Here is an 18,201-nt window from a genome sequence, read left to right on the forward strand (position 1 = left end):
TTTAAAAGGGCAAGATAATGGACAATTTAACAATGCAAGAATTCAATAGCGTTTTTACTTATATCATGTACGATGGTATGTAAGACTCATATGATTTCCCTCCTACATATCTCTATTTAATTTTTAAGATTAGCTTTGTCCTCCTTTTTTGCTCCTTAAAATCTTGGTTTGATAATAGGGCCAAGAATGAGGCATTTTTACAAATGATACAGTCTTTACAGACTGATAATGACAAACTAAAAGAGAAATTCAGCACTCTGGAGAAGGATACAACGAAGTTGACAAACAAAACCTAGTCAAATGAGGCACTTTTAGAAATTACGCAGTCTTTACAGACTAATAATGATCAACTAAAAGAAATTCAGCACTCAGGAGAAGGATATCACCAATTTGAAATAAAAAATAAAGAACTAAGCTCAGACCATGTGCTCAGACAATGGCAGAAGGTGCTGAGACATTGTCTGAGAGAATTCATATTGTTGACTGTATCAACTGGACTCTGTCAAAGAGTTATGATAGTTTGGCTGATAGTATGTCACTCCAGGAAGGCAATATGCATGTTACAAAAATTATGTCCAAGGATGAGACATTATTTTTACTGGACAGACAACTAACCTGGAAATCCTCAATGATGGCATTAGAACAGAACACTGGGCAGGAGATCCAGACTCTACAAAAGGCAGGGGTAAAAAAAAAATTGAAAAGATTGAGAAATTTATCAAATTTGATGGGCAAAGACAAAGGTACAAAGACAAAATTTAGCCTCATCAGTATGTCCTAAACTCCGGGATAGCTTACCCAGAGATTTTCCTGCTTTTCTGATGATATCTCAAGAAAGAACATCTGAGCCGGGCGGTGGTTGTAATAAAAGCGGCAGGGCTAAGGGTGGTGGCGCACATCTTTAATCCCAGCACTCGGGAGGCAGAGGCAGGCGGATCTCTGTGAGTTTGAGACCAGCCTCCAGCCTGGTCTACAAGAGCTAGTTCCAGGCCACAGAGAAAGCCTGTCTCGAAAAACCAAAAAAAAAAAAAAAAAAAAGAACATCTGGCACCAAATACCCTAAGGTAGTCAAAGAATATTCATGGAAGTCCATATGTATGACTGATTTAAAGGAAATTAAACAAGCAATTGTATCTTATGGAATACATTGGTCCTTCATTAGGAAAATGGTCAAAATGTGGGCTATATGCAACAAAGCACCACCACAAGACAGGACTCAGTTAATCACAGTTAATCTCAGTGGTCCTAGAGAAAATGGACCTCAGTTATTTTGGAAGTGTTAGTAGAGAGAAGAAGTGAAAATTTTCTAGCAACAAGAAAAAACATAAGAACTTGAGATTTCTCAAGATAAAATTCTGGGTGAGCAACTTTACTCTGATCCTCAGGATCAGGCTCTTTACGATGAACACACCATGTCACTATGTAGCACAGAAGCTTAAAATGCTTGGTACAGGATTCTGGAACTAAAAAAGAGAATTAATCATAAATAGGTATACCCTGAAGTGGATGATATGCTCTATAAGCAAAAGTGTCATTTTGTGGAGCAATCTTTGTGGGTAGGAAAGCCAGATTGGAGAAGGGTTGAAGAGGGAAGGGGAAAGGCAGGGAGGGGATCAGAGAAAAATGTACGGTTTAATAAAAGTTAATAAAAATATACATATCTAATCACATATAACTTTGGTAACTTTATTAAGTAAGCAATTTGGAGAGGATACTCCATTATCTATCCTAATTAGGTGAGAAGGAAAGGTAGTACCTAACTCACTTTCTGTTCTAACTTGCATTACCAAAACTATCTCTTAATGTATCTGAACCATATGTATATATGTACATATATAGTTTACATCTTTTTAGTAAATAATTTCTGAACCTTGTGAGAAGGGAAAAATAACTGAACTATCATCCTCACCTGCCTCAAAGAACTAAGAAGGAAATAATATTAACTGAGTAAGCATGAGGTGCGAGATTTCTTAGCTGTTTTCTTCCTCCAATAAAGAAAAAATACCCTAATTATTTTCTTAGTTGTACCCTTATGAAAATTTATCACAGTAATAACAGCTTCACTTTCATATGTTAAAAATGCCGCCTCTACATAGAGCATGTATTAATAGTATCAGCAAAAAGCTGTTTTGTGTTATGGACATTTGTCATTTTCTAACTTTTTTGTGGTCTCTTGGATAGACACACCTCTGAGAAACTATTTTCTGCCCTTTCAACATCGTTCATTTTGTAATCAAGAAAAATGGAATGTTCCTTTTTTTCCTTTTATTGTTTTTTTCAATGCATCCATATAACTGGATCTGACAGATAGGCAAATAAATTATTATAGAAAAAGGATGTGTAGTTGAATTTCAGTTTATTTTAATAAATAAGGATTGCCTTAAGATTAGAGACTGAAACAGCCCCATGGGTCAGCCTTACAGACCTGGCAGTGGTTACATACACCATTAATCCAGTAGCCACACTAGTTGCCATAAAAGGGGGAAGTGCATGCCTTTAATCACAGTGGTGCACATCTTTAATACCAGCACCAGAGAGGATTATAAAACGGGAACAGAGAGCTCTCTGACACAGTTTCATTCTGAGATTCATGGAGGCAGGATCATTATTTCAAAAGGAGGTCAATGTAAAAGCCAATGGCTGGCTGTTTTGCTTCTCAAACCCCAGTTTCTTTCTCTGAGCTCTTCTTTATTTTTTTTTTATTTTTATTTTTTTTTCGGATTTTCGAGACATGGTTTCTCCGAAGCTTTTTGGTTCCTGTCCTGGAACTAGCTCTTGTAGGCCAGGTTGGCCTTGAACTCACAGAAAGAGATCCACCTGCCTCTGCCTCCCGAGTGCTGGGATTAAAGGCGTGTGCCACCACCGCCCGGCCTCTGAGCTCTTCTTAATCATGCTTCAAGGCTTAAAGTTTGAGAAGAGGTTTTTCTGAGTAACAGTTCATGTGATAGAGCACTATTGGGTAAACATGAAAATTTCAAAAAATTACAAAATAATAAAAGATTCCATGTCAATTTTTTATTGATTGTGCTTTAAAACTGTAATCGTCATGATGGGTCTGTAGGAGCTGATGTGATTTAAGGATGTATATCATTGAGTACCTAAGGATGATCACATTCAGACTACTCTATGGCTACTGTCCAAACTCTCTCAAAAATTCTGTTATCGTTAGAGTAAGCAGATATTTCTTGGAACCCCACGTTTCATAGGAAAAATTATAAGAGTTCAGAAATATACAATCCTAAGACAAAATATTAATGTGAGTTTATATATAAATTGAAAATTAAGCTTAAAATAATTAACTCCAATAATTGAAATATTAACATTTGTAGATTACAGTAACAATTATTAGAATAATGTAGTGAATATACAGTGAATTCTTACAAACTTACCATAAATCAGCATACATTTGAGTATAGCTTTTTTTTTTATAGGAGTGTAAGTATCCTTGACTTTATACTTGGTAGGAAAGTTCTTCCCATGGGAATATGGACAGCCCCCTTACCTTGCTTCATCTCAAATACTGGAGTGTCCAGACAGGAAAGAATAAACAAATGTATTTGACACACAGTAGAAACAATATGTACCTGAAAAGAGAATTAAATTAGAACATACAGTATGTGTGGTTACTCATGAAAGCAGAATGGAAAAAAAATGAGGATATTATGTTTATAGTTCTTTGCTCTCAGATAGTCATTTGGTACTAGAAAAATGAAACTTTTCACAAAGTCAAATAATACCTGAAAGCAAATGAATGATGTGCTTCATGCAGTGGAGCCTTGCTGCACAAACAAACAGCTCTTAAGAGAGGATTCAGTGCCCAGTAGTAGGTGGCACACATACAAGGCACTAAACTACATTTTTTGAGATTCTTTGTCTCATAATTCTTGTCAGCAATTTTTTAACATCATATGTCCTTTGCCTATATGTAAAGGATTATGATTATGGGTTATATAAGGAACCACTTTATTTTTTCCCAGCTGCCCCGGGCCTCCAAATATTCAAACAAAATCTTTATTATTAATCTCTGCTTGGACCATTAGTTTCCTATTGGCTAACTCTTACATCTTAATTTAACCCATCTCCATTAATCTGTGAAACATCACAAGGTCGTGGCCTAACAGCAATGTTTTAGTGTGTCTCTCTCTGGCAGTAGCTCCATGGCATCTCTCTAACTCACCGTCCTCTCAGCATTCAGTTTAATTTTCCCAACCTAGCACTGTTCCATCCTATCAGGCAAAGCCAGGTTCTTTATTAACCTATGCTATTCACAGCATACACAGGGGAATCCCACAATGTTTGTGATTTTGTGACATTTATGTTTGCATGAACATACTTGTCTTTGTATCTATGTGCTTTTTCTGCTTTTGTTTGGTTATTTTTCTTATATTTGTTTCTTTTGTCCTATTCTGATGTTTTTATTTTTTATTATTATTAATATTATTATTGATATTGTACTATTATTATAATTACTATTATTAATATATGTATTGGTATATTCAATTAAGAGGAAGAAAAAGTAAAGAGCACACATGAGAGAGAGAGAGATCAAGAGAGAGAGACAGTAAGAAAGAAAGAAAGAAAGAAAGAAAGAAAGAAAGAAAGAAAGAAAGAAAGAAAGAGAGAGAGAGTAAGTATAGATTTAGGCAGGTGGGAATGTGAAAAATATCTTAAGGGAGTTGAATGACAGGAAACCATAGTCATTATGTATTGTTTGGCACAAAAAATTATCTTTAATGAAAAGACCACATGCAAATAAAACACAGTGTCAGCAAATGTTTCAGCTATGAGCTCTCAGACTTTCAGGTTGCCATGTAAGAGATTCACTTAAAGAAAATGATTCACACAGTAGACCCATGAAGGGAGTGTAAGGAGCAGCAGGTCTCCTGTCTTGGTTAGATACTAAAGGCTGAGATGAATCCCATGCATTGCAGATAAAGCCAAACTCCAAAGCTGAAAGACAATGACGTATCTTAAAGGGGACACAGCGGCTTAGGAAGCAGGAACATATTTACTTAACAGGAAAAATTAGCAGGTGACTCAGTCAGCTTGTGGGAAATCTTAGCCAAGTACCTGGCTATGCTGGATGCCAATTGCCTCTGTCTCCTTGCGGTTTCAGGAGCAATCCTTCTTCACTGACTAGTAGGTTATAGTCAGGTCCTGGCTAGAACCAGGATCCAGCTGAGAGCTGGACTCCAGCCAGGAGCCTGACTGAAAAAACCCCTTTGTGAAGGGACTGATATTATCTCCGCTTGCCTCGGGATTGGCTACGTGTGTGATATCATCTAGAGAATAGATTTGGGCCAATCACGAAACAGAGCTCAAAGCTACCAATGGAAATCAAGGGTCTGCAGTAACTATGGAGATTTTCATCTGAGCTGCTATCTCATGTATCTCTCCCTCTCCCTGTATGTTACCACAGAAACAGGGAACCTGAAACTAGAAAGACAGAAGAAAATGTAATTTAACATGAATTGTTTCTCCAATTGCTAACAGAGGAAAACAATCAGAGGTGCCTGAAGCGTGAGCATGTACCTGACTCCTTGGGAATAGATCCTGGCTTCCTAGGAGCAACGGTCTGAGCTCTTAAGGTCCAAATGAGGAGCAGAAGGAGGGAGAACATGAGCAAAAAATCAGGACCACGAGGGATGCACCCACCCACTGTGACAGTGGAACTGATTTATTGGGAGCCCACCAAGGCCAGCTGGTCTGGGACTGAATAAGCATGGGTTGATTCCGGACTCTCTGAGCATGGCGGTCAATGAAGACTGATGAGAAGCCAAGGACAATGGCACTAGGTTTCGATCCTAATACATGAACTGGCTTTGTGGGAGCTTAGCCTGTTTGGACGCTCACCTTTCTGGACGTAGATAGAAGGACCTGGGTCTTCCCGCAGGGCAGGGAATTTGGACTGCTCTTCAGTATCGAGAGGGAGGGGGAATGGAGTGGGGGGAGGAGAAGAGGAGTGGGGATAGGGGGAGGGAAGTGGGGGGAGGGCAATATTTGGGAGGAGGGGAGGGAAATGGGAAATGGGGAGCAGGTGGAAATTTTAATTAAAAAAGAATAAAAATAAATAAATAAGTAAAAAAAAAAAAAAAAAAAAGAAATTCTGCATTTCTGTATGAACTCTCCTGAATGTGATTCTGGGCAGCCAAGTGCAGCTTGCTGCTGAATATTTGCTATTTGCCTATGTCAATATCCATTACTGTTATGAATGTACACATGAGCCATCACATGGAACTGGAACTATTAGAGTGACCTAGTAAAGGATGATTAGATTAAAGAAAAAAAATGGTGAGTTCTAACCCTGGTCAAGCAATGTACCCTATGTGCATGGAAGGTCTTGAAGTGTCATAATGGTCAAGATATTATTTAAGATATATTATGAAAAAAACTTCAAAATACTGCCTCAATTATATGTGTGTGTGTATATGTGTGTGTGTGCATGTGTGTCCCCAGGCATGTGTGTGCAAAATGCTCCCCATTCAGGATATCTCTTTCATTATTCTCTCCATTATTTCATTATTCTTCCCACCCCAAAACCACTCAACCTGAATCTTCATTTTCCCATACCTCCATCCCCCACAACCCCTATTTTACTCAGGAGATCCCTTCTATTTCCTTTCCCAGGGAAAGTCCCTGTATGTCTTTGGGTCTTCCTTATATTTGGCCTCTCTGAGTCTGTGGATTGTACCCTGGTTATCCTTTAATTACACCTAATAACCACTTATGAGTTAGAATTTACTGTGAGGTAGGAAGTTGCCTTGAATGCATTGGCAAAGGAGACAATGTCATAAATATGACCAGAGTAGCACACATACTGAGATTAACAATTAATGTGTGTGTATCCTCCTAAAACTGAAAATCTTCCATAAGGCAAAGAACACTCTCAGTGTGCTTACTAAGGTCCCATATTGAATTCAGGCACACGCATTCTAAAGTTCAACCTTCCAAGCTCTTCTCTGCCATGAAAGTCAGCATCTCCACTGAACAGACCAAACTATCACAATAACAATTTGCTATGTTTTTAAATAGGCAATTTTAGAAGCCTTTTTAAGCATTTAAATTCATGAGATTCTTTGGTGAATAAGTGAATGAAACATCCTTTAAGAAGCAAATGCTGTAATTCACACAAAAAAAAAATGCTTCAAAACAGAGAAAATGCTCTGTTCCATTACATGAGGAAGACCATGGCACCAGAATGAGCAATGCAAGGTTCATCTATTAATTTATTACTTAAGTAATTTCCAGTTGAAAATGAGGCAAGGAAATGGTAAGATATCCTGATTCTTGGTATAAGTTCAGGGCTGACTAAAGTGAGCATTCCAGTAAAGTGGTCACAAGTGTAGACAAACTACTAGAACTATTTTCTAATGTTAAATCTTTTGTCACAAATATATGATTCCATCATCAACTACTCACTTCTGCATAACAATAAATAACAGTTATTAATAAAATATGAAATTATAAATTCTTTACTGTTTTTGTTTATATTTTCTTTGTGCAGGAAAATAGACAGACAAGATTTTGTTGTGTAGCCTTGGCTGTTCTGGAACTCATTCTTTACACCAGGCTGGCCTACAAATGATAGATCTGCTTACTTCTGTCTCTCACGTACTGGAATTAAAGTTATGAGACTTCATAGTCCAGCCATAATAAATTCTTAGCCTTTCATTTAGTATATAATTGTATAATTTATCAGTAAGTATAATACCATGAGTAAATGATAGAAAATACAGTAAAGCACATGTTCTCTAATACATATTCCTCTCCATGAAAAGTTTTCCATCACCATGTCTTCTAGCTCCCCAAGTCCATGTTCTGTACTGACCACATAGTTTGATGTTTTGAAGTTCCTTAGAACTTCCACATGATCCACAGCATATTCCTGTCTAAGCCCAAAATTCAGACTGCAGGTTGTCATAATAATGGAGTCTACGAAAGGACTTGCTGGGATGTTTTAAAGCAAGCCCATGTACGATTTCATAAAAATCAAACTAAGACTGGCATCTCCCAAACAGATCATCACTATGTAAAAAAAAAGAAAGAAAAATACACTACAAGTGGAATAAACCCTTTTTAGAATGACCTGATTTATCAGAGAGCCCACGCATTTCCATTGTATTATTAGCTGTTGCCTCTCCATTCAGCATACCTGACTGCTTTGCAAGCCCAGGTTCTGCACATCACACTCTTCCCAGCATTCCTTTTCACAGAAGGGAGGAATAACATATTACTGTGGAAGCATAATTGCTCACATCAACGATAAGTGTAAACAGAGACTGCATATTCATTCCCGGCTGCCCATAACTGAAATTATTACACAGAACTACATTAATTGCAATGCTGCTTGGCCAATAATTTTAGCATGTTCTTAAGATGTAGCTCTTATATCTTAAATTAACCCACTCATTTCTATTATTTTGTATTTTATCACAAGGCTTGCGGTTACCAGTAAGGTTCCTGGACATTTGTCTCCTTTGGGGGCTACACAACATCTCTCTGACTCCCCCTACTCTCTCTCTCTCTCTCTCTCTCTCTCTCTCTCTCTCTCTCTCTATTGTTGCTCTCTCTCTCAATGTTATATGAACTAAATTGCTTATATGCAATACATATACACATATATATGTGTGGGTGTGGGTGTGTTTGTATGTGTATGCAATAAAACTAGTGAAAAGTATATCAGGAATTTGAAAGAGTGTGAATTGATAATTGGAAGGGTATGCCATCATTTCTTAAAAATAACTTATTCAACTTAAAGATAAAAAATATTGTGTGTTTGTAAAAGTCCATCCTCCATAACATAATCTAAAATCCCCCATGGCTACAATCACTAACTATGCTAATGTTTCCAACTCTTTTTGTGTGCATGCACATATGCATTCATGTATTGTGCTGTTGTCTCTGCCAGTATGTTTACGAACATGCAGTTTGGTGTGAGATTTGAACCGATGTATACATGCAGATAACAAACAGAATACAAACACTAGTACTGTTTCTCTGGTACCTTCCTTTCTTAAAAATATTTTACTCAATATAAATATTTAAATATCATATTAAAAAATACACCCTCCATACCCCAATTGAAAAATCCTCCCTATTTCCTAGTCACACTATTCTGTGCTAATTCTGATAACTCTGTCTTCTCTTTTTATGTTTGCCTCTGTGTGGTGGAGCATTCATGTGTTTGTGCACAAACGTGTGTGCATATGTGTTCATGTGTGTGTGTGTTTCTGCATGTGTGTACATGTAGTAAATTATTCTGTTTCTTTTTATTTTTGACAGTATATTTTAATTAAAACATTTCTCCCTTCTCCTTGCTCTTTCAAACCCTCTCATATACCTCTATATATTCTCCTTCATATTTGTGAACTCATTTTTTACTAATTTTTGCTGGATGCATATGTTTATACAAATACGTATTTATTCTTAACTATAACTGGATAACTCTGTTAACAATACCTGCCCATATGTTTTCAAAGCAGGCTTTTTGGTTCTAGATAAAAAAAATTTTGTGCTCCTCCCAGAGAATGACATATGCCTTTCCCAGATTTCCTCAGAAGAATATACTGCTTTGTGTAATTTTGAGTTCTTCTGGGCTTTCCTTTGTCCATTGTACATGTTCATTGTGTTATCATTATTCACATGACTGTCTATTCTATGTAAACCTCCACTCACCTTCTACCACATCTCTGAAACTTTATGAGTTTAAATGAAAGCTAAAACCTAGAATCCTAAAAGTTTCAGTTCTTTCCGAAAAGTTAGAAAGTAAAAGCAACAAGTGTATGCCACTTCCCTGAACATTTGCTGACCATTATCCTCAGGGAAATTAGTTAAGTAAATGAGCACTGGGTGTTTCTATAGCAAGAAATATTAACTACTTCTAGGTGGAAATAACATAGTATCTTTCTACAGAATCAGTAAGACATGCATAAAATGTTTGGATTAAAAACATTGTCAGGAAACATGCCAGTACACAGAAATACAAAAATTTAATTGAGTTTTACAAACAAGAAATGCATAATAAATAAAAGGCAGAAACCCCCTCAAATTACATTACCATCAGCTAGGTGTGGTCTTGGCTTCACCAAAAGCTTCTCAGAAGAAGGCAGAGAAGAACCTTTTCAGTGCCTGAGTCTAAGATCATGTTGAACAGGATAATGAGATCATGTATCTGCATCATAGAAGAAAAAACAAAATGTTTAAGAACAACTAGTGAGCCATTGTATAATATGTATACTTAAGTCGCAAATAATTTTCATATGATATTTAATATCAAAATAAGGATTAAAAAGTATCAAATTCCTAGAATAGATGAATAATAAATCCAATGTTTATTAGTAAGGTTTGAATGAAGTAGGCATTCAGTTTCCCTTGTGTGTCATTCCTTTGTCACAATGATCAAAATGAATCTAAAATTTGTACAGAACCAAAATACATCATGTATCAATGAAATTATCATAAAAATAAAATAAAATCAGAAAATCCAAACATATTTCCTATTTTCAAAACTTCATGCAATGTGACAACACAGACACAGACACACACACATAGTCACACTCTCACATGAACATAATATTATTTGAGATAAGGTGGGGGCTCAAAATTATCATTTACTAGTTATCATTGAACTCATCCTGGAAACGCCAAAGACATACAAGGTAAAATTTTTTTCAAAAGTTCTACGATAAGTAGATGTCACATGAAAATTGGATTTTCATTCACTTAACATTGTTCATATGTGTGTATATTTCATATATGTATATAAATATGTGTGTGTGTGCATGTGTGTGTTTGAATGAACAATGAAAACAAACCATGAACTTCAAAGTGAACAAGGATCAATACATGATAGAATTATGAGAGAAGAAACGAAAAGGGAGAAATGATGCAATTATATTAAAACTTCCAGAATTTAAAAAATACACGAGTAAAGAATGAACATACCAAAACTGAAATGTAGCTATAATTTAAAGAATAATCAAATATTGTGTAGTCTACAAATTAATCTTTAAAGTATTATTTTTTAAAAAAAGAATTTCTAAAGATGTGCAGCCACAGAAGTCACAGAAGAAAGACATAAATGTTCTCTAGGTTACTCTGGTGCACAGGGCTACCTTGGTGTATTTCCACAGGCTCCTCCAATCCTGATAAATTATTCCTAAGGATACAGGAAATAGAGGAAGCATAAGATGATGGCTGGTATCATCTAATTAACTAAAAAATGTATGTGAAAAAATCAACAGCATACTGGTGGAAGCTTGAGTTTCATAGTAACTTTATACAAGTAAGTGTCCATAGCAATGCTCAAAAGACTGAAATCTTTCTTCTATTATTTGAAATAAAACAACAAATGCAGAAGATAGCACAAGTATTCCAAAAGATTTAAAAAAAATAAGAAATTTGGTTTTATCAATGGAATCATAAACACCAACTCCAATACAAAATTGTCATTCCCAAAAGCATAAAAGCAAATTTATGCAGGTATTGTAGATTATATTTGCATATATATATATATATATATATATATATATATATATACATACTTACATACATATATGTAAAAATAATCTAAAAGGAGACCATAAATATTAAACAGAACAAAGAGGGATATATATATGAAGCTTGGGGGGAAATGAAAGGAATAATTTTTTAAAATATGTGAAAATTTTAATTTCGGCTTACAAATACTTTCCTGCAAACTGTCTTCACTTAGAGAGACATAAAGGAAAGTCCAATCATCTGGGACATGGCATTCATATAATTAAAAATAAATATACTAGCCGGGCGGTGGTGGCGCACGCCTTTAATCCCAGCACTCGGGAGGCAGAGGCAGGCGGATCTCTGTGAGTTCGAGACCAGCCTGCTCTACAAGAGCTTGTTCCAGGACAGGCTCCAAAACCACAGAGAAACCCTGTCTCGAAAAACAAAAAAAAATAAATAAAAAATAAATAAATAAATATACTAAATTTATTCTTGGTGAGAAAATGAGTTTTAAGGGGTTACAGATGGAATTCAGATACATGCATCACCCAAAAGCTCAACACAGCATGGTTATGACTTGGGATAGAATCAGAGCTGAAATTTCCCTCCATGACTCCACTTAACAGCCCCTGATACTACAATCGTTATTTATTATTTATATTCATGAGACAAATTGAAGGGTCTTTTCAAACTAATAAGTTCGTGAGCTTCCTTAACAGTTTGGTGAATGGAGTAGCCCACATTCAGCAAATATCCTACCAAAAGAGGAATTGTTTCCATTAAGATGAAATTGATTGACCACAGAGAGAATGAACTAATCTGGGTCATATAAGGAAAGAACTTGGGGACCAAATAAATACATTCAAGGTTCAATTACTCTTGCTTAACTTCCTCTCAGTTTGAGAATCAAGGAATAGGAAAAAAAAGTGTCTGGTTCTTGATATAATGTGAAGACAGGATGAAGTCACAATGCATAATAAAGTAAATAGGCCACAGGCTGAAAAAAAATATAGAATTGTAATTTCTTACCACTTGACTTCTTACATTTAATCGACAAGTATAATACCATGATTAAACGATGAAAAATTTTAAAAAAATACAATAAAATACACGTTCTCCCATTCTAATTCAACTCTGTGAAAGGCTTTCCTATCACCCTGTTCACCATTCCCCAACATCCTCTGAGCAGATATCATGTTTTGGAACCAAAATATTTTCTTAGATATCCATAGCATCCTCTAGCCTTTCTAAGCTATAACAGTTCCACCATAGTTTGTTATAGAGATGGGATCAATTCCCGGAAATTTTATTGGTGGCATGCCTAGCTGGAAAATTTTTCCCTTCACATATTGATTGCTTTTAAATTGCTATCATATACAAGCATATTTTAGGACTCTTCTACAATAAGTAATAGGCATAAACAAAACTTCCAAATGTTCAAACCACTTACAACCCCAATATTGATAAAATGTTTGGACATAAAGTCCTTCTCCTATAAGAAACATTTATTAAATTTACATCTGTTGAGAAATAGAAAATCAGATTTTTGAAATAGAGTCACTGAGAATATTAACACCATCTAGGCTTGGATTCATGCCCAGGAGTAGTAGGCAGACATAGAATGAAATTCATGTTTATGATTGTTTTGTTGTTTGTTTTATGTGCATGTTTTGTTGTGTCATTTATTGTTTTGTTATGTTTTCTGTTTGTTTTCATTTCCATTTTTTTAAGAAAGAGAGATAACCAAATAAAGAGAGAGAGACAGAAAGAGAGAGAGACAGAAAGAGAGAGAGACACACACACAGAGATAAAGCAGAAATGTACAGTATACATGAACAAATAGGATTTCATACATGGAATAGCAACTGAGAAGGAAGAGAGAAGATCAGCAGTAGCTGACGATGCATGCTGGAGTGCAAACCTTTTAAGGAACTAGACAAAAGGAAACAAATTCTGCTCTACACTGGAAATATAAAACAGCACTGTAAATTTAATTGTTCCTAATGCCGCCTTGTTCAATCTTTTTTGTGAAGTCTAAGGAATGATGATCACAGAGACCACCTCATTTTCTGTCACAAAAGTAGGCAATGCACCCTGTCTTGAAAACATGAATGAACTTTGGGGGTTATAGATAAAAACAATGAGCAAAAATCTTTTCCTCAAGATTTAGTGAAATAAGATGCATTACTGTTCCTTGATGTAGGTGGGTCTTCTGTCTATCTGTTGTTTCATTGGTTAATTAATAAAGAAAACTGCTTGGTCTGATAGGTCAGAACATAGGTAGGTGGGGAAGACAGAACAGAATTCTGGGAGAAAGAAAGCTGAGTCAAGCAGACGCTATACCTCTCCTCTCCAAGATGGATACAGGTTAAGATCCTTCCCGATAAGCCACCACCTCGAGGTGCTACACACATTATTAGAAATGGGTTAATCAAGATGTGAGAGTTAGCCAATAAGAGACTAGAACTAATGGGCCAGGCAGTGTTTAAAATAACACAGTTTCCATGTAATTATTTCGAGTGTAAAGCTAGCCATGTAGGAGCTGGGCAGGAACGCAGCCCGCGGCTCCTCACAATAGAGTGGTGCCCAACGTGGCCAATTAAATCCACTTAAAAACCTGAGAGAGTTTAATTTTAAATACCAAAAAAACAGAGTTTAACACAGCTTTTTGCTGTTTTCTAGGGGATTTTGTTGAGAAATTTCCCTGACTCAGCAGCCGCAACAGGAAAAAAGCTGCAGTTTTAAAATGCTGCTTCCTGGGCTGTGCCACCATCACAATCTCTTTCTGGCTCCTGCAGGAGACAGAGCTTTTGAATGAAGCATTTGGAGTAAAGTGCTAAGGGATGCTTGATGGCAATGTGGACTGCTGTGTGCCTGGAACTGTGCATGGCTCAGTGGCACCAAATGGCTCTGAGGCAGGAACAGCTCAGTTCTGCCATGCTGAACTGTGCTGGTCTAAGGCAGGAACTCTCATAATTATCCTAATAACAGTGCAATTAAGGTTTAGACTGGCAGTAAACTGGCAGTACCATATTACCTCTACATGGCGTAACTTAAATTTTTAAGAAATGCTTAACATTTTAAGAAATGCTCCTGGATAATAAAGAATTACAGATTCACAACAGAACAGATTCAGACGTAAAAGACCTGTAAATGGGTCACACTGTTGGATGAATGTACATAGGCTTGGGAGAGAGAAGAAAAAGAATATAGAGAGTAAAGTTAATGCCTTTAAAAAAAAGAATAAAGTCTTTAAAGAGACAGAATAAAGTAAACTGATAGAGTAAAAATAAGGCATGTAAAAATGGAAAATTCACCTCCCCCCACTCCATTCCCCCGCCCTCTCGATACTGAAGAGCAGTCCAAATGCCCTGCGGGAAGACCAAGGTCCTCCCACTTCTATCTAGGTCCAGGAAGGTGGGCGTCCAAACAGGCTAAGCTCCCACAAAGCCAGTTCATGTATTAGGATTGAAACCTAGTGCCATTGTCCTTGGCTTCTCATCATTGTCAGCCATGTTCAGTGGGGATAGGGGGAGGGGAGTGGGGAGAAGGGGCAATATGTGGGAGGAAGGGGAGGGAAATGGGAAACAGGGAGCAGGTGGAAATTTTAATTAAAAATGAATAAAAATAAAAAAATAATAAAATTTGTGACATAAAAAATATTTTAAAAAAATGGAAAATTCACACAGAGTCTGGATTATGTACATTGTGTTTTCTTTAAACTTTTTGACTGTGAAGAAGCTAAGTACAGAGAGACATTTCATTATATGGACTACCAAGCTGAACCAGAATAGATATCATAAGGGCATTATGATTTCAAAATTTGGGTCTAAGAATATGATGCTTGGAGAGGGTCTTCTTTTGTTTTCACAGAGGATGAGACCCTATGGACTGCTTTCATCCCAGTATGGCCTGATAGACCATGCCCTCTTGAAGGGTTGCAGTGAACACCCTCAAAAAATTACTTCACTCAACTGCCAACTGAGATGAACCTGGTACACAGGTTATACCATGAAAGACCTAATTAACAGCGCCCCCATTCAGCACAAAATTGTTTATAAATGTTCTTTTACATTTAAAGGTGGATATGATGTAGATATGAATAATTTGCATTGGTATGGATTTTAAGGTCAATTTATATATATATATATATATATATATATATATATATATATATGTATGTATTTCTGATATTGATTAAGGTATTGTGATTGTGTAGTTCATTTAAAAATGTAATGTATAATTAGGAAATATAGGTTGATATAGGTTGCTAATGGATAATCATCAATAATAGTCAATCTTATAGTCATGTTAGTTAGATTTGCTAGATATGTAGAGATATATTTCAGTTAGATAGGCATTCTTCGTATCTTTCAAAGACTACAGAATATGGGATTTAATGTTTTAATAACTTAGGGCTGTTTATGAGAGTGAGACACATCTGCTCCTGGCATCACCAATCTACTTCAAGAGGAATATAGGAATCAAACAAGCTCCTTATGGAGTTTGATAGCCATTTGGGCAAGAAACTGCTCTTGCCTGGACTGTTGCATAAACTGGGCACAGAGAACCCGCAAAGAGAGGACTGCTAAACTTGCCTAAAGGTGAGATTGTCTTTCATGGTTCCTGACTCATGAAAGAGTCTGAGACATTCTGCAGGACACAGCAGAAAATGACTGAACTGTCTTTGAATTTTCCTGCTTCATGGAAAAGTCTGCTGGATACTATGGGCCTGAAGGCTGAAGATGGATGGCCCAATGGGTGACTATCCAGGCAGTGAGATGTCTCTGTCACTTCTAGAGTTTTGGAAGTTGCTTACTTCTTATTTACTTAGGTGATATTATATCCTTCTGGAGTCTTTGATGGAGTTGAAGAATGGTTAGTTATAGTTTTCCATTATTATGATAAAGATAAAATAGATATAAATATTGTAACTGTAATTCTTGCTTGATTACTGTTTTGTTATATGTAATTTTACTATGTTAAAGTTAAAGCCCTTCTTTTTTGTTTAAACAGAAAAATGGGAAATGATGTAGGTGGGTCTTCTATCTATCTGTTGTTTCATTGGTTAATTAATAAAGAAAACTGCTTGGCCTAATAGGTCAGAACAGAACATAAGTAGGCAGGGTAGACAAAACAGAATTCTGGGAGAAAGAAAGCTGAATCAAGCAGACGCTATAGCTCTCCTCTCCAAGATGGACGCAGATTAAGATCCTTCCCGATAAGCCACCACCTTGTAGTGCTACACACATTATTAGAAATGGGTTAATCAAGATGTGAGAGTTAGCCAATAAGAGATTAGAACTAATGGGCCAGGCAGTGTTTAAAAGAATACAGTTTCTGTGTAATTATTTCGGGTGTAAAGCTAGCCATGTGGGAGCTGGGCGGGAACGCAGCCCGCTGCTCCTTACAACAGAGTGTGATCTAAGTGGGAGCTTATTCTCAAGCAGGATGAATGTAAACACATATGTCTTACAATATGGTGTCTGAAAACCAGCTGTAAATGGGTCTCCTAGTGAACTGCACCAGGGTTGTAGCCATTCATGCATTCCATTCTTATCAGTGAGCTCAAACTACCATGTAATTGGAAGCTTATCACTGTATCCTCTGTGCAGTAGGGCAGGTTTGTGTGTACAGTAACAAGGGACGTTCTGCAGAGTAAAGAGTGTGAACAAAATGTGTAGAATGATCAGACAGTCCACTCTATTGTGTGAGTGTGTGATTCTCCTTTTTTTTCTCAAATGTAGAATCTTTATGCTTCTTTGTCCATCCTGGGTCCTGAATAGCCATGGCTTCTATCTTTCACATACCCCAGGATTTTCCAAATGTGTGAAACAAGCTCTAAACTGTTAATTGCTTAAATCTTTTAAAATGCTGGTGTCTTCGTGCTCATGCACTTTATTTTAACCAATAGTAAAATGAATGTGTGATGTGGAAGGAGAAAAGAGGAGTTCTAAAATGATGTGGGATTTCACTCTGTATGTGTGAATACCATTGGTTAATAAAGAAACTGTCTAGGGTCTACACAGGGAATAGAGGTAGGCGAGGAAATGCTGGGAGGAAGAGGATAAGTAAAACAGAAGCCACGTAGGCTGCAGGGGACGCTGGGAACTTTACCCGGTAAGTAACAGGCACGTGGCAATACACAGATTAATAGAGATGGGTTAAATTGTGAGACCCCAACTCAAATAGCCTGCTTGCAGCTGATTTTAGCACATGCCCTAGATAGATGGCAATCAGCAATGGAAAAGTACAAAACTTGCAAAACAGCCCTGACTGCCACTTGCACCCTACCACAGTACCCTGTACCACCAGCCTGCCAGGAAACTTGCCCCCTGATGACAGCATACTACCACCAGCCTGCCAAGAAACACCTAGTGCCCGTGATAGGGTTTGAGGACTTTCCAGGACAGGGTTTGGGGTTTTTATGGTATTTCTGGGAAATAGAAGAAACAAATAGCTATGGCCTAAAATTGCTCCAAAATGTTAAATGTTATATCCAATTGTTCTGTACCTTATACCTATTATTATAATATTGTGGGTTTTGCATATAATAAGTTGCTGGAATTGCTGTTCGGGGTGTTCTACTTCTGTGAAGACTAGAGACACCAAGTGGCGCTATTGTAATAAACCCTATTGCTTCTTGCATCTGCTGGACTGGTTAATTGAGTCGTGGGGCTTCTCCCTCTTGGGCCTGCACCCAAGCAGGTGAGGGTCTTT

At 36.8% G+C, this 18,201-nt stretch overlaps 1 long non-coding RNA gene across 16 annotated transcripts in view; it reads right to left on the reverse strand.

Moving 5' to 3' along the window:
- LOC130865366 (uncharacterized) overlaps window positions 1–18,201 on the reverse strand; it is a 67,471-nt gene that overhangs the window by 20,540 nt on the left and 28,730 nt on the right. For 13 of the 16 annotated variants that reach the window (XR_009056112.1, XR_009056116.1, XR_009056113.1 and 10 more), the window contains 4 exons: window positions 10,058–10,171; window positions 8,153–8,203; window positions 3,503–3,584; window positions 616–670 (listed from right to left, as the gene is read on the reverse strand). This is a non-coding gene — a long non-coding RNA (uncharacterized LOC130865366). Of the gene's footprint in view, window positions 1–615; window positions 671–3,502; window positions 3,585–8,152; window positions 8,204–10,057; window positions 10,172–11,114; window positions 11,159–18,201 lie in introns of all 16 variants that reach the window. The other 3 variants (XR_009056106.1, XR_009056109.1, XR_009056105.1) reach the window with 3 other exon arrangements.

The sequence above is a fragment of the Chionomys nivalis genome, chromosome 23, assembly GCF_950005125.1.
Source record: "Chionomys nivalis chromosome 23, mChiNiv1.1, whole genome shotgun sequence".
NCBI classification, from domain to species: domain Eukaryota; kingdom Metazoa; phylum Chordata; class Mammalia; order Rodentia; family Cricetidae; genus Chionomys; species Chionomys nivalis.